The sequence below is a fragment of the Castor canadensis genome, chromosome 11, assembly GCF_047511655.1.
Source record: "Castor canadensis chromosome 11, mCasCan1.hap1v2, whole genome shotgun sequence".
Classification (NCBI taxonomy): Eukaryota; Metazoa; Chordata; class Mammalia; order Rodentia; family Castoridae; genus Castor; species Castor canadensis.
In genome coordinates this window covers 50,576,715-50,595,019 of record NC_133396.1, presented here as the reverse complement: position 1 = coordinate 50,595,019, position 18,305 = coordinate 50,576,715, and the positions used below count along the sequence as shown (strand labels likewise).

Here is an 18,305-nt window from a genome sequence, read left to right as displayed (position 1 = left end):
GACTAGGGAAGAGAGTAGAATGGATATTGTTACAGTGGCAGGGGGATTTCCCCTTGCTAGTCACCAAAAGATCATTTTTCTCTTACCATCAAAGCCCCCATGTGGCAGAACAAGAACGGTGCTCAGGGGCTGGGGATATAGCTCAGTGGTTGAGTGTTTGCCTAGCATGCACGAGGCCCTCCCTGGGTTAGATCCCCAGGAGAAGAAGATGCTCCAAGGTCAGGGATAGGGACATTCCCTATGAGTCCCCAGAAAAGAAAGGAAGAATACAGGTTGATGGAACACTGGGAGGAAGTCTAGGATTCTGAGAGCATTCATCCTTTATTGCCTGGATAGCCTATGAAACACCAGGCCTGAAAAGTCTGCATCTCATCCTGCTCTGTTTCACACATGCAAGAAACAGGGCTTTTCTGTGGGATGCCACTGCTTGGGGGAATACTGTTCGGTATAGTTAAAATTCTCATATAATCGTGCTTTTTAAAAAGCCAATGATAGCTACATAGAAAATAAGAAAAACAGAAAAATGCAAAGGAGAAAAAAAATTCATCATCTGTTTTCTTGTCAATTCATTGAGATTCTTATTTATGTAATAAAGTAGTTGTGTGTTTCACTGTCCATTTTCACATGCCTTTAGACATGTAGCAATGTATAACCACCCAGCATATTTCTGTACAATCTACCTGCATTTAATTATTTATTTACGTATTTCTGACTTGGAACATTAGGTAAGGAAGGAGGTGTAACTGTAGTGTGCAGAGGAACATAAGGTGAGGGATGTTGCCCTTGACCTAGCAGATAAATAACCCAGAATTTTTGGGCTAACCTAGTAGTCTGAAAAGATATAAATAGCATTCAGATTTTGCAGGGGCCGGCCCAGCTTGTTATAGTTAGAAAAGAGGGCTTATAAAAACCAGTCTCAGACTTGGTACCTATTTTAGTGCTCCCTCCCATCCTGTTGACCTAAAAGTTTCTCTCATTTTCCCAGTCTAATCATCATGTCTGCTGTCCATCAGCCCTGCCCTTTTCTTCTAGGTGGCCTTCCTATATCACCCTGATTATGGGGATAACTCTAGTCTCTGGACTCACAGTACTTATTATCCAGATACTTAATTTAGCTCTTCTCTTACTTATAAACTTTGTTTATGAAGATTAAATGAGATAATGTGTGTAAAGTTCCTAGCAGCGCCCTGTAGTCAACTAATATATTCAAATTTACAGAATCCTGCTGCCTGGTTCTGTTTCTTGTTGTTATTTATCTTGTCATATCTTTGTTGGCTTATCTTCTGAATAAGACTAGAGGTTCTTCCAGGGTAGGATGTGTACTTTCTGCTTCCTTGTGACCTTTACAGCACATGGTAGAATATACTCTGCACAGTTACTCACTCCACAGGCCCCTTGCTGTCAGTCTTACTGTTTAGCATCTTTTTTTTTTTTTTTGTCTTTCTTCATTTTTGTTTAGCATCTTTCAAAGCTAAAATTCTTAGCGATGATTTACTGAACCCTCACCCCATACCAGGCACTTTGCTCAGTGCTGAACACACATTATTTCATTTAACCTTTTGTCTTTGATATCAGTGAGTATGTGGTATTATCTCTACTTTACAGATGAAGAAATGGAGGCTTAGAGAGTTAAGAAACTTGCCTAGGTTTCCATGGCTCATGTGGTAGAACTATAAAATGGTATGGCAACTATGAAAAACAATATGGTGATTCCTCAAGAAATTAAAAGTAGGACTGGGGGAGTAGTTCAGTGGTAGCTCAGCTGTTTCCACACTCAGGGAGTCTAGCTCCAGAGCTTTTGTTGATACTGCCTTTTAGACAGAAAGCATGGTCTGTTTCCACTTGGACAAGCAGGGCCTTAACTGATTCCCACTAAGGAACTCCATAAAGATAGCACAGATCTCTTGAGGAATTCTGGAGGAACAGGGACTCCCATTGCCCTCTTTTTGTTCTTCTCTAGCACTAAGCACTTTTTGTTTCAGATTGGAGGCAGTCCCATCTTTGCCTCTCTGTGTGACTGCCTCATGTGAGCCCAGTACCTGTTCTAATCCTCAGTTTCCTTATCTGTAAATGGTGATGGTGGCAAGGAAAAACAAGAATACTTGCCCTGCCACACCTCACAGGATTGTTAAAAGGATTAAATGAGAGTGGAAAAACAAATGTGTTATCGTGGGCTCTTCCCATGCATCATTTGGATTAAATGTTCATGATGGCATCTGTTTCTATTTGTTCTCTCTCACTTTTTAAAACAGTTTGGTAAAATATATATAACACAATTTATCATTTTAACCTTTTTTTTTTTTAAGTGGACTGAGGGTTGAATTCAGGGATTCATGCTTACAAAGCTGGTACTACTTGAGCCACACCTCCAGTCCATTTTGCTGTGGTTATTTTGGAGATGAACTATTTGCCTAGGCTGATCTCCCAACTGAGAGCCTCCTGATCTCAGCCTCCCCAGTAGCTAGGATTACAGGTGTGAGTCACCAGTGCCTGGCCGTTTTTAACTACTTTTAAGTGTACAATTCAGTGGCATTGAGTACACTCACATTGTGGCAGCTGTCAGTACCATCTATTGCCAGAACACTTTATTTTGTATCTTCTGGCTCCTCTCTCCCACGATTCTACTTTCTAACACTATGAATTTGACTAATCCATGAGTCTCATAAGTGGAGTCATGCAGTATTTGTCTTTCCGTGTTTGACTTTTTTCACTTGGCATAATGTCTTCAAGATTCATTCATGCTGGAACATGTCAAAATAGCCTTCCCTTTTAAGGCTGTATAATATTCCGTTGCATGTATACACAGCATTGTGTTATCTATTCATTCACTGATGGACATTTGAGTTGCTTCTACTTTTTGACTATTGTTAGTAATGCTGTGTATCCATATCTGTTGATTTCTGTTTTCAATTTGTTTGCATATATACCCAGAAATGATATTGCTAGATCATATAACAGTTCTATTTATTTATTTATTTTGTATTTCTGCAGATTGAACTCAGGGCTTTACATATGCTAGGCAAGTGCTTTACCACAGAGCTATACCTCAGCTCTATTTTTAATTTCTAAGGAACCACCATACTGTTTCTCATAGCTGCTGCACCATTTTATATTTCTACCAGCAATGCACATGGTTGCAGTTTTTCACATCCTCACCAACACTTGTTATTTCAGTTTTGTAATTTTTATAATGGCATCCTAATGGGTATGAAGTGGTATCTCAAAGTTTTTTTTTGTTTTGTTTGCTGTGCTGGGTTGGAACCCAGGATCTCATACGTGCTAGGCAAATGTACCACTAAGCTATACCTACAACACCCCTCACTGTGCTTTTGATTCACAGTTCCCTAATAACTACTGACGTTAAACATCTTTTTATGTGCTTATTGGTCTTTTGTACATATTCTTTGAAGCAATATCTGCTCAAGTTCTTTGCCCAGTTTTTAATTGATATTCTGGATATTAATCACTTTTCAACTATGTGATTTACAAATATTTTCTTGCATTCTATAGGATGCTTTATTTATTGATTGATTGATTGATTGATTGATTGCAGTACTGGGGCTTGAACTCAGGGCCTACACCTTGAGCCACTCCACCATCCCTTTTTTGTGAAGGGTTTTTTCAGGATAGGGTCTCACGGAACTATTTGCCCGGGCTGGCTTCAAACTGCAATCCTCCTGATCTCTGCCTCCTGAGTAGCTAGGATTACAGGCATGAGCCACTGGTGCCCGGCACCTTTTTATTCTTGGTAACGTCCTTTGATGCACAGAAGTTTTTAAGTCTAATTTCTCTATTTTTTCTCTTTTTGCTATGCCTTTGGTATCATGCCTTCATTTTTCAGTAGAATTGAACACAATGGCTCTAAGATAAGAGGCTGATGTTTTAGTACAAGTTCCCCAGGTACCTGTGGGCACCATTTCCTTTAATGCCTACAACAGCCCTGTCAGGTAAGTCCTATCATTCATATGAAACAAGGTGTGACTATGTTGCCCAGGGTGGCCTCCAACCCCTGGGCTTAAGAGATCTTCCCATCCCAGTGTTATGTGCAGGTGTGAAATATTGTGGGCTGGTGTTGAGGGTTCTTTTCTTCACAGGCCAGAGAACTGAAGCAGCTGATTGACTTGTGAGATAAGGCCAGTACACAAAGTAAGATTTATTAGAGAGAAAGGAAAGGCTACAGCTAGAGCAGTGTGGCGGAGCCCAGAAACTGGTGGCTCCTTGCTCAGGTGAAGGCTGGGGCTTTTTAATGGACACTTTAACTCTGGGTTAGGGTAAGGGTTAGGTGGGTTCTTTGCATTGGCCATGAATTCTTGCACGTGGGGTCTCTTCAATGAGATGGTCCATTTGCTTCTTATGGGGAAACAACCTTGAAGAGATTCTGTTTATCAGCCCTGTGACAGATTAATGAGACCATGTATCTCCTCCTCAGGGTACAAGAATGTAGATTTATGTCTGCTTCTCAGGGTGCGGGGCTCATGGTGCTCTCCATGGGGGATGGGATACTGACTCATTCATCTGTCCTTTAGGTTCCCAGACACAACACCAGTATCCCAAGTTCCCAAGTAGTGGGAACTACAGCACACACCACCTTGCCTGGCACTATCATATTTTATTCAGGGAACTGAGGCTTACAAGTGAAGGACCTTGCTTGTAGTTTGTAAGTGGCAGAGTAGGGACTTGAACTCAGGTCTGTGGAGTCCAGAGCCAATGTCCTTAATTTCTAAAGAGCTCAGTAATTATTTGTGGAGTTGAGTAGATGGATACCTGGATGAATTTAGTGGCCAAAAACCTGGAAATGGTCATCTTAAGCTCAGATCTGTCTTCGTATTATTAATTTCTCACCCAGTTCCAGTCTTCCTAGTAGAATTCAGCATGCAAGTGTTCTCTTCATCTCAGCAAGTTTTCTGAGACTTTGCTTTGAGGATGTGCCTCTTTCAGCCACACTCAGGTAGTTCCTGGTAAGGGAAGGTCAGTGGATTTAACTTTCTGTTTGGATATGCTTGGGAACTACAGTGGTGGGTGGAGGAAGAGAGGGAATTTAAACAGATGCTAAGTTGTCTAACTGACCAACTTGCGTTTAAGACATTACCAACTGCTTTTTTAATCATTAATGAAGCACAAAGTTTGTAGTCTGGGAGGCACGTTTTGGGGTTTTGGTTTAAAATTGAGTGTAATGGAGACTGATTCTTTCATCTCAGAGAATTGGCTGTAAGTCTTTGAGAGCTGAGGACAAGGATAAGGGCCCTGTAATAGGACACTGCTGAGTATTTTTTGCTGCTCCTCAAAGGAGAAATCACACAGAGTTCTGGCACATCATTAGTCAAAATAGGAAATGAGGCCTGAGAAATGATGTTGTTTGGGTCTTAAAAGCTGAATTTGCTAGTGGCTTCTAGAGAGTGAGAATCTCTCATGTTAATTCTGGAAATTCTTAAACCAGTAATTCAACACATTACAAGGTTCCAGACAGTAGGGCCCTAGCTGCTTTGCTCCAATTCCTTCATTTTTACAATGGGGAAACAGGCCCAGAGAGGGTAGGCGTATGTTGTTTAAACCCTCACAATACTTCTGACACCAAAATATCTGGGTTTTTCCCCCTTACACCAACTGGGTATCCTACAATTTGATTAAATTCTAACACTAACTACCCACAGTGGGTGCGCACTCCACAGGTTAATGACTCTTTCCTACAGGACTGGCCGCACTTCATACACCAATGGAAAGTTCTTGGTTACCATCTGTATTTCTGAGTGGCACCTTTCTCTTATTTGATAATATGCTAGAATGACTCACAAAACTCAGGAGAACACTTTACTGTCACTGACATTATAAAGGATACAACTCAAGAACAGCCAACTGAAGCAGGGCATAGGACAAAATATGGTAAAGGGGTATGGGACTTCCATGCCCTCTGGGCCCACCATCCTCTCAGCACCTCCACATGTTCACCATCCAGGAAGATCTTGGAACTTCAATGTTTAGGGGTCTTTATGGAGGTTTCATTATGTGAGTATATCTGGTTACATAATTGGCCATTGGTGACTCAATCTCAGGCCCTCTTCCCTTCCAGAGGTGGAGTGGATGGTTATGGGGCTGAAATTTCCAACCCTTTAAACCTGTCATGGTCTTTCTGGTAATCAACCCCCATCCTGAAGCTATCTTTGTGTCCCCGGTCATCCCATTAGCATACAAAAGATAGGCTTATCACTCCAGAGATTTCAAGGGCTTTAAGAGCTGTGTTCAAGGAAATGGAACAAAGACCAAATATGTATTTTCCTACCACAGCAGGAGATTTGCCAAGGTCCTACAGTGAGTCAATTTTATGACGTCCACATGTCTTTCTACTTTGCTCACAGATTCTTGTTAGTTATTTGGCTATTTGTTTATTGGTAGGGAGGATAAGCAAGGCAGTAATAAGTCTGCCATTTAATGGAGGGGCAATTCTAGACTCAGCCTCATGTAAGTAAATACTTTTTTATTGTTTGAAAGTTAATCTACTGGTTTAGACTTCGCTTGGTGAGTGGTATTATTTAACTTCAGGTTTGATGGTTTAAATGAAATTGATTCATACAATCACTCACCTTTGGTCTTCTGTTTTATTTGCTTTTTCTGACACCAGTTTAGAACAGAGAAATGAATTCCAGGCTAGGACTTGGGAAGTCTGGGATTGGTTACCACTCTGCTGCTGATTTGCTGTGTGACTTTGGGTAGGTCATATTCTACCTGTTAACCCATTTATACAACAGGTTCTTCAAGTTTATTTCTGGGCCTAAAGCTTAAGGGACACTTCAAAGTTTGCTGGTCTTCTGTTTTATTTGCTTTTTCTGACACCAGTTTAGAACAGAGAAATGAATTCCAGGCTAGGACTTGGGAAGTCTGGGATTGGTTACCACTCTGCTGCTGATTTGCTGTGTGACTTTGGGTAGGTCATATTCTACCTGTTAACCCATTTATACAACAGGTTCTTCAAGTTTATTTCTGGGCCTAAAGCTTAAGGGACACTTCAAAGTTTGCTTTTAGTTTGTCTTAAGACATTTATCTCTCCATAGGAGATTTTATTGTCTTATACATCTAGTATATAAATATATATGTGTATTTATATTTGTATATATGTTTATATATTTATATTATATACACACATGTATTTATATCTGTGTATACTATATGCATTTATGTGTGTATTATATGTATGATAAATATTACCTATATATTTGCCTTTTAATGTTTTTCATTGCGCTATAGTTTACTTATAGGAAATGAAGTGCACAAATCTTAATTATTATATTTTTGACAAATGCCACCTCACCTAGGTATAGACCATCAGCTTTACCCCTGAAAGTTCTCTCATGCACCTTCCCAGTCAGGCCTCCCCTCCAGCACACCTGCAGAGACAACCACTGATCTTACTTCTATTGCCATAGGTTAGTTTTGCCTGTTTTGTAAGTATTGTTAAGCAGAGTCATACAGTTTGTGCTGTTTTGTGTTGAACCCAGTGATACTTTGAAGAGGTTTTTTGCTTTTTTCTTCTAATCCTGAGAAATTATGAACCATACATTCTCTTCTTTTTTTTTTTTTTTGGGTGGAACTGGGGTTTGAACACAGGGCCTCATTCTTGCTAAGGTCACTTAGCCACTTGAGCCACTCCACCAGCCCTTTTTTTGTGATGGGTTTTTCCAAGATAGGGTCTTGTGGACTATTTGCCTAGGATTGGCTTCAAACCACCATCCTCCAGATCTCTGCCTCATGAGTAGTTAGGATTACAGGTGTGAGCCACCAGCACCCGCCCCATACGTTATTTTCTCCTCCTGCCACTGTGAAAGGTCGTGTAGTCTGGGAACCTGCTGCTCTCCTGGAGCGGCTGTGGTTGAGAAATAAGGGCCCTCTGCCAGGGGGCCACCATATTGTCTGCTGGGTGTGATGGAAGAGATAGAAAGAACAGCTTGATTTCCAGATTCTAGGTTGAATTTGTTTCTATAATTGTTGGTGGCACAGTCTTCTCACTTGTCAGCTAGACAAATTGGATCCACTAACAGATGAGAGACTAACTGACACCCAAAAATGTCACTTATAATGGCACATTTCTGACAAGGTGCCCATGAGATGCAGTCATTTCAATTTCATAAATACATTTTGAGCATAAAAACAGATTGCTCCAGGGGTGAGCAACAACAAGAGGAAGGGGGGTCAGGAAGGGGCTGAGCAGATAGGCAGAAGGGCCACACTATATCCAGAAGTTTTATGGGCCTCTCTTGGCTGTAGAACTTACTATTGGTATTCTGAGTTTTTGTTTGTTTTTCTTCATAATGTCTTTAGCATTTGTTTTCTTCTTTTTAGATTTTTTTTTTCCAGCACTGAGGTTTAAACTCAGGGCCTCACACTTGCTAGGCCAGTGCTTTTCCCTCTTGGGCCACTCCACCAACCCTTCTTTGGGATGGATTTTTTCGAGATAGGGTCTCTAGAAGTACTTGCCAGGGCAAACTTTGAACCACAATCCTCCTTATCTTTGGCTCCTGAATAGCTAGGATTACACACTTGAGGCAGTCCTTTTAGTTTTTGTCTGAGTCATTGTAAGGACCAGTTAGCTGGTTTCCTTCCTCCATTTTCATTCTCTTTCTATACTCCATGGCCAATTCAAACTTGAGACAAATCTACCAGAAGCTTGTTGGAACTCCTTATCTCCTGAGAGTGACTTATAAACAGAGCCTGGTGTTAAACTCTTCACCATTGGGCTTCCTTTTGTCTCCTCTCTTGTAGACAGTCACTCTACATGCACTCACTCTGCCATTCCCACTTCCTCTCTGCCTGTGTGCAGCATGTTGTGGCCCCTGCATGGCATATTTTTTTCTGTGTTACTCTTCAATCCTTCAGAACCTAGCTTAGGTCCTCCCACTGCCACAAAGTGGCTCAGAAGCTCCTGAACTTCAGTTATTTATATATATATATATATATATATATATATACACAAAGTGTATATATATATATATATATATATACAAAGTGGCTCAGAAGCTCCTGAACTTCAGTTATTTATATATATATATATATATATATATATATATATATATATATATATATATATATATATATATATAGTGAGAGAGAGAGAGAGAAAGAGAGAGATCCTGTTTACTTAAATGTACCATGTAGGTTGGTGGGGTGGGTTTTTAAATGGGAAAATGAATAATGGGAGTGCAGGGCCACAGTAAAAGAAAAGCTGGAGCTGTGAGTAGGTAGCATGTTAGAATCAGAACCTGGCAGGAAGTGGGAACTGTGCATGAGGAATGCAGTCGGGAAGACAGGCACTGGATTTGCCTTAGGAATTATTCTCTCACTTACCTTCTTTAAAAGAAGAATGAGGCCTTTAGCCTTTGTTTCTGGCATGGGATTAGGAATGGCCTACTCTGGCTGTCAGCATGATTTTTCGGGCTCCACATCTTCTATGTAGAAAGTGTAAGAGAGCAGGTGTAGGGACTTGTTCTTGGTCATCCCAGTAGGAAGAAAAGAGGAATCAGATTTATTTCTCAGGAATATCAAAGTGCCCTAGAGAAAACTGACATTCTTCCATAAGGATGTTATCAGTAATGCTTTAAGCTCAGGCACGCTGCTATGTGTTTGAAAACAAGTCTGTTTCTTGTTTTGTATTTTCTTTCTAGAAATTGTAAGGAGGTGGTCTTAAAAGTGAGCTGGGTATTTTTGCCTCTCTTGTGACTTTCTCAGAATCGCACAACCAACAGTATTAAAGTCTAGCGGGGCCCACAACACAACCTGCTTTCTTCTCCTACCCCACTTGGCTTCATGTGGTATTGGGTCAGGGGCAGATCATTAAGGTTAGTGTGGACTGTTTCCACACTCCATCCGTGTGCATGTTACCAAGCACAGGTTTCCTCCAGGGTCAGAGCTCAGGTGATGCTTTAAAGTTCTACTCCCGGGGTGGTCCCTGTTTTGGCTCTGCCCCCAACTAAGTGGTGAGTCCCTTAATGAGACTACGGTTCACTAGCCTCTTAGGGCTGGGAAAGTGACCTGGGGCACTCTAGCTTGTCTCCAGCGCCTTTGTAGAAGACCAATGAAATCAAGTTGCTGCTTCTGATTGATTCACATGCCAGGGCACAGAACAACTTTCTGCAGATTTGTTTTTATTGTGGTAAAATGCACATGCACATATTGTAAAATTTGCCATCACAACCATTTTTAAGTATATAGTTGAGTAGCATTAAGTATGTATGTTCACACTTAATGTGGTTGTGCAGCCATCACCACCATCCATCCGTTTCTAGAAGTTTTCCTTTTCCCCAACTGAAATTCTGTACCCACTAAACACTAACTCTATGCCCCTTCATCCTCCCAGGCAACCATTCTACATTCTGTCTCTGAGTCTGAGTCTACTGAGTCTCACATCAGTGGAACTGTACAGTAATTATCTTTTAGTGGCTTATTTTACGTGGCGTATCTTCAAGTTCATCCATGTTGCATCATGTGCCAGAAATTCCTTACCATTTTTCCCCATTTTTTTCTTTCCTCCTTTTATCAATCCAAATGTGGAGATTTGGAGGGGCAGGGGATTGTTTTTGTTTTTTTGAGACAAGGTCTTGCTATATAGCCCAGGTTGGCCTTGAACTCAAAATCTTCTCGCCTTCCTCCTTGCTTCCCTCCCTTTTTTTTTTTTTTTTGTGGTACTGAGGCTTGAACTCAGGGCCTACACCTTGAGTTACTCCACCAGCTCTTTCTTCTGTGTGATGGTTTTTTTCAAGATAGGGTCTCACAAGCTATTTGCCTGGACTGGTTTTGAACCGCAATCCTCCTGATCTCTGCCCCTTGGATGGCTAGGATTGCAGGTCTTTTCTTTTTTCTCTTCTCCCCTTCCCTTCCCCCCCCCCCTTTCCTCTCCTCTTTTTCTTATACTAGGTATTGAACTTAGGGCCTCAAGTTCAAGCCCTCTACCACTTGAGCCATACCCCAACCCTTTTTTGGTGGAACCAGGGGTTGAACTCAGAGGACTTGCTAGGCAGGCGCTCTACCACTTGAGCCACTCTACCAACTTTATATTTGTTTTTGATGCAGGGTCTTGCTAACTTTGCCTAGGCTGGCCTTGAACTTCAGATCTTCCTGCCTCTGCTTTTCAGGTAGCTATCATGCCTGGTTACAATGCTGTTTTTTGATTTATTGACATTAGGAATTATCTGTTGACTTCTACTGTGGTCCTTGAGGACTTAGCCCAGTGATACTGTCACACCAGCATTCCAATTGAGTTTATATAACTCTTTTTTTTTTTTTCTTTTGGCAGCACTGACATTGGGCTTCCTGCTTGCTAGACAGGTACTCTATCACTGAGCCAAGCCTCCAGTCCAAGTTTATAACTTTTTTTTTAGTTCCTCTACTGTTTTCTAACTCAGAAGAATCTCCTTCATTTTTAAGGCTGAATAATATTCCATGGTAAGGATGGACTACATCTTGTTTATCCATTCATCCACTGATGGACACTTTTGGCTATTATGAATAATACTTCTATGACATGGACATATTAGCATCTGTTCGAGTCCCTGTTTTTGATACATTTGGGTACATAACTAGAAGTGAAATTTTGGGGGGCACCACTATACTGTTTTTCATAGCAGCTGCACTGTTTTACATTCCCAGAAGTGCACAAGGGTTCTGCTTTCACCATACCTTCACTAACAATTTTTTCTCCTCCTCCTCCTCCTCCCCTCCTCCCCCTCCCCCTCCTCCTCCCTCTCCTCCTCCTCCTCCTCCTTCACCTTCTTGTTTTTTTTGATAAATCGCTATCTTAATGAGTATGGGAGGTGGTTACAGACCTTTTTCATAATATATCTTTTAGAGATGTATTATGAAGCACCTATGTGGAATTTAAGTTAATGATGTGTATCTTGAGACAGGCAGAACATCAGGATCATGGGTAAGACATTCTGTTTTGTAGCATTTCATGTTTGCTGGATGGTGCTGTGTGGTTGTTATGATACAAAATTGTTTTGTTGGAAAGAATAGTGGCCACCTAGGCTTATGGGTTTAAAGGCAATGATAGAACAGAAGGACTTGCATGATCATTTGTGGCAAAGTAACAGAAGATGTAGCCCTCAGTTGGGCTGGTGGCATTATCTTGGTCCTTAGTAACTAACTTTCCTCAAGAGGACATGCCTCCTGTTGGGGCAGCTCACTGCCCTGGATAACCAGGTTGCAGTACAATAAGGAGTAGGGTGAGGGAAAGCCACAGGGCCACTGAGTGCCTGCCTTGCTTGGTGCTGAGCATGTGTGAGTCATAATCACCACCCTCAGGGAGTTTGCTCTGTCTGTGCCCAGGTGAGTCCTGTGACAGAAGTGCAGCCAAGCCCTGGTGGGAGGCTTAGAGAAGAGGTGCTTAGTCCACCCAGGGTAATTGTGAGAGGAGGAAGTTTCCTGAGAGGCGCTACCTGGACCTGGTTTTGAAGGATTAGTAGAAGTTGATCAGAGAGAAAGAGAAGGGAGCAAGAGGAGGGAAGAGATGCCTTTCATCTTGTCATTCAACTTCATAAAGTGGGAGCTGATATGTGAGAGAATGTCCTGAAGGATCTTAAGTCTCAAAACCTGATAGACTTATGGCCGTGGTTATGAAATGTCCCTGCCTCACAGCTCCACCCAGTGACAGAACAGAGGCTGCTGAAGAAGAGGGGACCAACCTGTTGGGTATCATTTCACAGACATCCCACTGTAGCCCCATTGTGGTGGTCAGAACGCTGCTGTTGGGAAAGGTATGCACACCCTTCCAGACTTCCTATTGAGTTGACAGAGGAAGAAGTGTGCCTTGGGGTGACTGAGGGGCCTTCCTGTGGTAGGACTAGCATTCCAACATTCTTCATACTTCTCCATTCCTCTACTCAGAGGCTGCATCTCTGGCCTTTTGTGCTGGCTGGGCATCCCAAAGCAGTTTGTCCTTTAGTGAATAGGTATTGACACATGGATCATTCTTGTTTTTAAAAAATTAGACAATAGAGGAATATTTATTGTATAAAGAGCAAGCCCCCACTTACCTACCCTCTTTGTACTCCCCAGAGGTTATGCCTGGATGCTGCTTCATGTGTGGGTCCTTATTCCATGAAATTTCTTTTGTATGAATGGGATCCTAGGTAGGCTTCAGTTACAACCTACATTTGTCTTGGTATCGTACGTTTTGGAGTTCTTATCATTGCAGCATCTTTAGACCTACCTCATTGTACATAGTGTTCCACAGAGTGGATATTCAACTTACATAGTTATTCTCCTTCTGGTGGACAGTACCCTTAAAGATTTCTCTGGTTTAGAATAAAGAAAAAAAAAAGATTTCTCTGGTTTAGATTCCTAGATGTAAAATGTCTTGTCAGATTATGAGAGTATTTGAAATTTTGATAGACATTGCCAAATTGCCCTCCAAAAGAGTGTTCAGAATTAGCTTTTCTCCAACCTCCAATGCCTGTTTGCTCTACACCTTCTTCAGTAGTTGATGTTTTTTAATATGCTTGCACATGTGAAGAGGGGAGAAAGCATTTGGTTGTTGTTGGCCCACACTGTCTAATGGAAAACCATCTCTGAAACCTGTGTATCAAAGTTGTTGCCTTTAGCTAATTTCCTTCCTGAATGCCTTGTTCCCATAGAAATGCAGAGGTGGGAAATGCCTATGGGTGGAACTTTGGCCTCCTCCTGCTCTGTGGAAAGGCCAGCCAAGACCTTTACTTTTCTTAAAAGTTTTTTCCTGAGAACACTTTGGCAGTCATTTCCACTTGATTTTCATATGAAGTATATCAAGTGGGTACTAACTCTTTTCCTTGGCCCTCTCTGCCTCTCAGTCATGAGGAAACCAATTTTTTCTGTTGCTGCCTGAGGGTAGCAATCTTTTATGTCCTGACTCCAATTCCCTGCAGTTTACTATGACACATGAGCCTCCAGAATCCACAGGGTCTTCCCAAGTAAATGTTACTCTTACTCAATGCTAAAATGAAATCAGGTGTCTTGTATATCCTTTAATTGGGATTAGAACCGAGGAGTAGGATTTTCTCTAAAATCTAAGGAGCATTTTCAGAGATTGGACCTCATATTTGGTTCCCTGACAGAGTTAGAAGGGGTTTGGGTACATGAGGGCACTGCCATATATTTAGGCCTACTTCCATTAGAAAAGGGAGTTCACAGGAGAATGTTGGAAAAATGATGGCCAGAGCTCTAGCACTGTGCTGGGGCAGGAGAATCTCAAAAGACATGTTCACTGTTCTTTAACACAACTGCTGTGACCCACCCTTGTCACCTGCTGGTGGTCCACAGCCCACTATGTGGGAGCACTCTTCTAGCTTTTGACCACCCTAGACTGGGCACCTTTTTGAGGCATACTGCTGTCCTCTGGGCCTTTGCTTCTGTCCCTCCCTCCCCAGCATGGCTCTTACCTGCTTTTTGTTCCTGTGGGGAGATTCTGTCCTCCCATGAGGTGAGGCTCAGATGCCATACTAATAATGTCCTCTGCTCACAGAGCCAGTCGTCCTCCCTCCAAGTGCCCTGATTACTCCCTGTGAACTTTTTTCATAGCCCATCCTGGCATAGGTCAGAGTAGGAGGGGGTGGGCTGTTTCTGGGAAAGTCTGAGCTTCTAGAAGGGATGCTTTGTCACATTTATTCTTCTGACCCAGTTGGGATGCTTGGGGGTTGGGACAGGCTCTTGTCAGATGAAGCCTCGTGATGTGCATTGCCTGCCCTAGGCCCTGTGCTCTGCTGGGTGCTCAGTAATTCTGGGGACAGTATGAGCCTGAAGGGTTACTGGGAAGCTGGGTTTTCCTGGCAGGAGTTCTGCAGCTACTGTTCCTCATTCTAGAGACTGTCTACCTATGGTAAGAGGGGAGGTGGGGACCCTGAGTTGCAGAGCAAGAGCAGCTAGCTGTCTGGAGTAGAAAGCACTTGTATGGGAAACACATGCATGAAATGTCCATGGTGGTTTCTGAGAGTGTCAAAGAAAAGGATCCTTCAAGGCCTGGCATTCCCTTGACTTTGACCTGCTTCCAACTCCCCATTCATCTGGTCTTTGGAATAGTCTACTCTATGGCCCCCTCAGCATTGTGATTCCTGCTTGGTACTTTGTTTTTTGGCCCTACCTACCATCCATTGTGAGCAGGCCTGGCCCTGCCCTCTACATTTCCTCTATAGTCAGCATGACCACAGATCATAGGTTCCTTGGTCTCCAGAGATATGGGAGGGAGTGTGGGTATGCAGGATGAGAAGGCAGTAGAAGAAGGAGAAGCAAACACTCTCTGGAGTGCCTGTCTTTCTTTGGCCACCTCTACCAGACTCACTTTTAGCACTGGGATAAGGGCCAAAGGCAGAGTGAGACACCATGCAGCAGGCTGTGCCATGGCACTGCTCTGGGAAATAGGCAACTGATTCATATAAAAGCTCCACATGGGCTGGCAGCAGCCCTGGAGAGCTGTCACCTATCCCAGCTAGGCTCCATACTCCCCACAAGGTAGGAACCAGGGTACATTCATTTTGGAATGGAGGGCTCAGTGAAAGGATGATGAATAGAATTTAGTTCAGTTGGCCTTTGAAAGTTAAACTGGGGAACTCAGTGAAAGATGAATGGTCATTAAAGTCTCTGAGCCTCAGTTTCTTCCATTATTATTAATATACATTTCTTAGGATTATTTAAAGCTAGAATTGGATAATGCATATAAAATACTTATTAAGTGGCTTTTTTTTTTCCTCCCTCAAAAATGTTCTTAAATGAATGAATTCTGAATTTGTACTATAACCAGGCATATTCTGGGAAGAGAATAGATTAGTCTTTAAAAAAATAGAAGAAAGATTTTGTTGTTGTTTGTTTTAACAATATGACCCCTTATGCTACAAAATAATGAAAAATAATTACAGCATATACTTTCTGGAAAGAACAAAAGCTTCAAAACCTGACAAATTTCATTTTTTCTTTTTTAAATTATGCTGGGATTGAAGTCAGAACCTTGCAAATGCTAGGCAAGTGCTCTACCACTGAGATATAACCCTAATCCAAACTTTACTTTGAGTCCTAACTCTGTAGTCCTGTTTGAGCCTGAGATTCCTCATCTGTAAAATAGGAGTAAAATTCTTACATGTAAAAGTAGCATTAAATTAGATGTTTGCTAGGGCTGCTATAACAAAATATCACAAATTAACAGAGTTTATTTTCTCACAATTCTGTAGGCTAGAAGTCCAAGAGCAAGGTGTCAGCAGAGTTGGCTTCTGAGGCTTCTCCCGGGTTTGCAGAGTGCCACCTTACTCCATCCTTACCTGGCCGTTTCTGGGATTAGGCTGCTCTAACTGCCAACTTAATCACTCTTCTAAAGAGCCATTTCCAACCATGTCTTATTTTGAGGTACTAGGAGTTAGGCCTTCACTATACAGGTGGGGAGAATACAACTTAATTCATAACATTTGTGGAAGAGAGGTATCAGTGGATGGAAGGTAGCTCTTCGTATTTAGATCTGTGTTCTTGAGTTCTTTGCTGTTCCTTGCTACAGATGGTGGTATTCAGTGTGGGGTTGTGAGAGCAGGTGATATCATTAAGTACCTTCCTAACCTCTAGGCATATTCTGTTAAAATTAGACCAGCACAGTAGGGTGACATTTAGTGTTAACATTAGACCAGTGTGGTAGGGTGACATTTAGAGAAACAAACTGGCCTTCTTCAGCTTCCAGGGTGTACTTTATAATATTAGCAAAGGATCAAATTTCTTTTCTTTTTAAAAATGTGCTGGGGATGGAATCCAGGGCCTGGTACATGCTAAGCACACATTTACCATTAAGCTATATCGGCAGCTCTACGATTAAGTTCTAAATGTGTAAGAATCAAGATGGGAAGAAAGTATAATAAAAATAGTGATTAAAATTAAATCAGGTGAAACATTATGCTCAGTGAAAGAAGCCAGACACAAAAGGCCACGTACTGTATGACTGTAGTTATATGAAATGTCCAGAATAGGCAAATCCACATATGGAGAAAGCAGATTAGTGGTTGTAGGAGGCTAAGAGGAGAGGGGAAATGGGAAGTGACTACTAATGTTACAGGGTTTCTTTGGCAGATGGTGGAGGTATTCTGGAGTTTGAGGCTGGGGGTGTAGATCAGTGGCATGCTTGGAGCCCTGGGTTCTCTCCCCAGTACTACAAAAAAACAAAAACAATATCCTGGAGTTAGATAGTAGTGATGGTCACACAATTTTGTGACTCTGCTAAAACCCACTAACCTGTACATTTCTACAGGGTGAATTTTACAGCATGTGAATTATCTCAATAAAGCTATTGTAAAAATTGAAGTAGGGTGATGGGTAACCTTATGTGTGTAGTTTCTTTTCTCTCTTCCTCAAATTTTCTATAATTCTTATACATAGAAAAAAAATCCAGAGTCCTGCATTTCTGATTACTTAGGATCTAGTTTTGTGTGATTCTTTTTTTTTTTTTGGTTGGGGGTGTTATGGGGCTTTAACTCAGGGCCTTCACCTTGAGCCACTCCACCAGCCCTATTTTCTTTTTCTTTTTTTAAATTTTATTTTATTCATATGTGCATACAATGTTTGGGTCATTTCTCTCCCCTTCCTCCTGCCCCTTCCCTTACCCCCCCCACCCCCTCCCTTACCCCCCCAACCCCTCGCTACCAGGCAGAAACTATTTTGCCCTTATCTCTAATTTTGTTGAAGAGAGAGTATAAGCACTAATAGGAAGGACCAAGGGTTTTTGCTAGTTTAGATAAGGATAACTGTACAGGGAGTTGACTCCATTGATTTCCTGTACATGTGTGTTACTTTCTAAGTTTATTCTTCTTGAACTAACCTTTTCTCTAGTTCCTGGTCCCCTTCTTCTATTGGCCTCAGTTGCTTTAAAGTATCTGCTTTAGTTTCTCTGTGTTGAGGGCAACAAATGTATCCAGTTTTTTGGGTGTCTTACCTATCATCATACCTTCCTTTTGTGCTCTCGCTTTATCATGTGATCAAATGTTGATCCCATTGTTGTTGATCAATCCCATTGTTGTGTTTGCCCTTGATCTAATGTCCGCATATGAGGGAGAACATATGATTTTTGGTCTTTTGGGCCAGGCTAACCTCACTCAGAATGATGTTCTCCAATTCCATCCATTTGCCAGAGAATGATAACATTTTGTTCTTTTTCATGGCTGCATAAAATTCCATTGTGTATAAATACCACATTTTCTTAACCCATTCGTCAGTAGTGGGGCATCTTGGCTGTTTCCATAACTTGGCTATTGTGAATAGTGCTGCAATAAACATGGGTGTGCAAGTGCCTCTGGAGTAACCTGAGTCACATTCTTTTGGGTATATCC

General features: G+C 41.7%; 1 protein-coding gene across 4 annotated transcripts in view; it reads left to right on the top strand.

Annotated features, from left to right (window-relative positions):
* Positions 1–18,305, top strand: part of Tom1l2 (target of myb1 like 2 membrane trafficking protein) — a 120,346-nt gene that overhangs the window by 4,897 nt on the left and 97,144 nt on the right. Inside the window, exon 1 of one of the 4 annotated variants that reach the window (XM_074046664.1) lies at positions 5,422–6,456. The exons of the other annotated variants lie outside the window; for them this stretch is intronic. The gene's annotated coding sequence lies outside the window, so the exon portion shown is untranslated. Of the gene's footprint in view, positions 1–5,421; positions 6,457–18,305 lie in introns of those variants that run through there. 4 annotated transcript variants of the gene reach the window in all.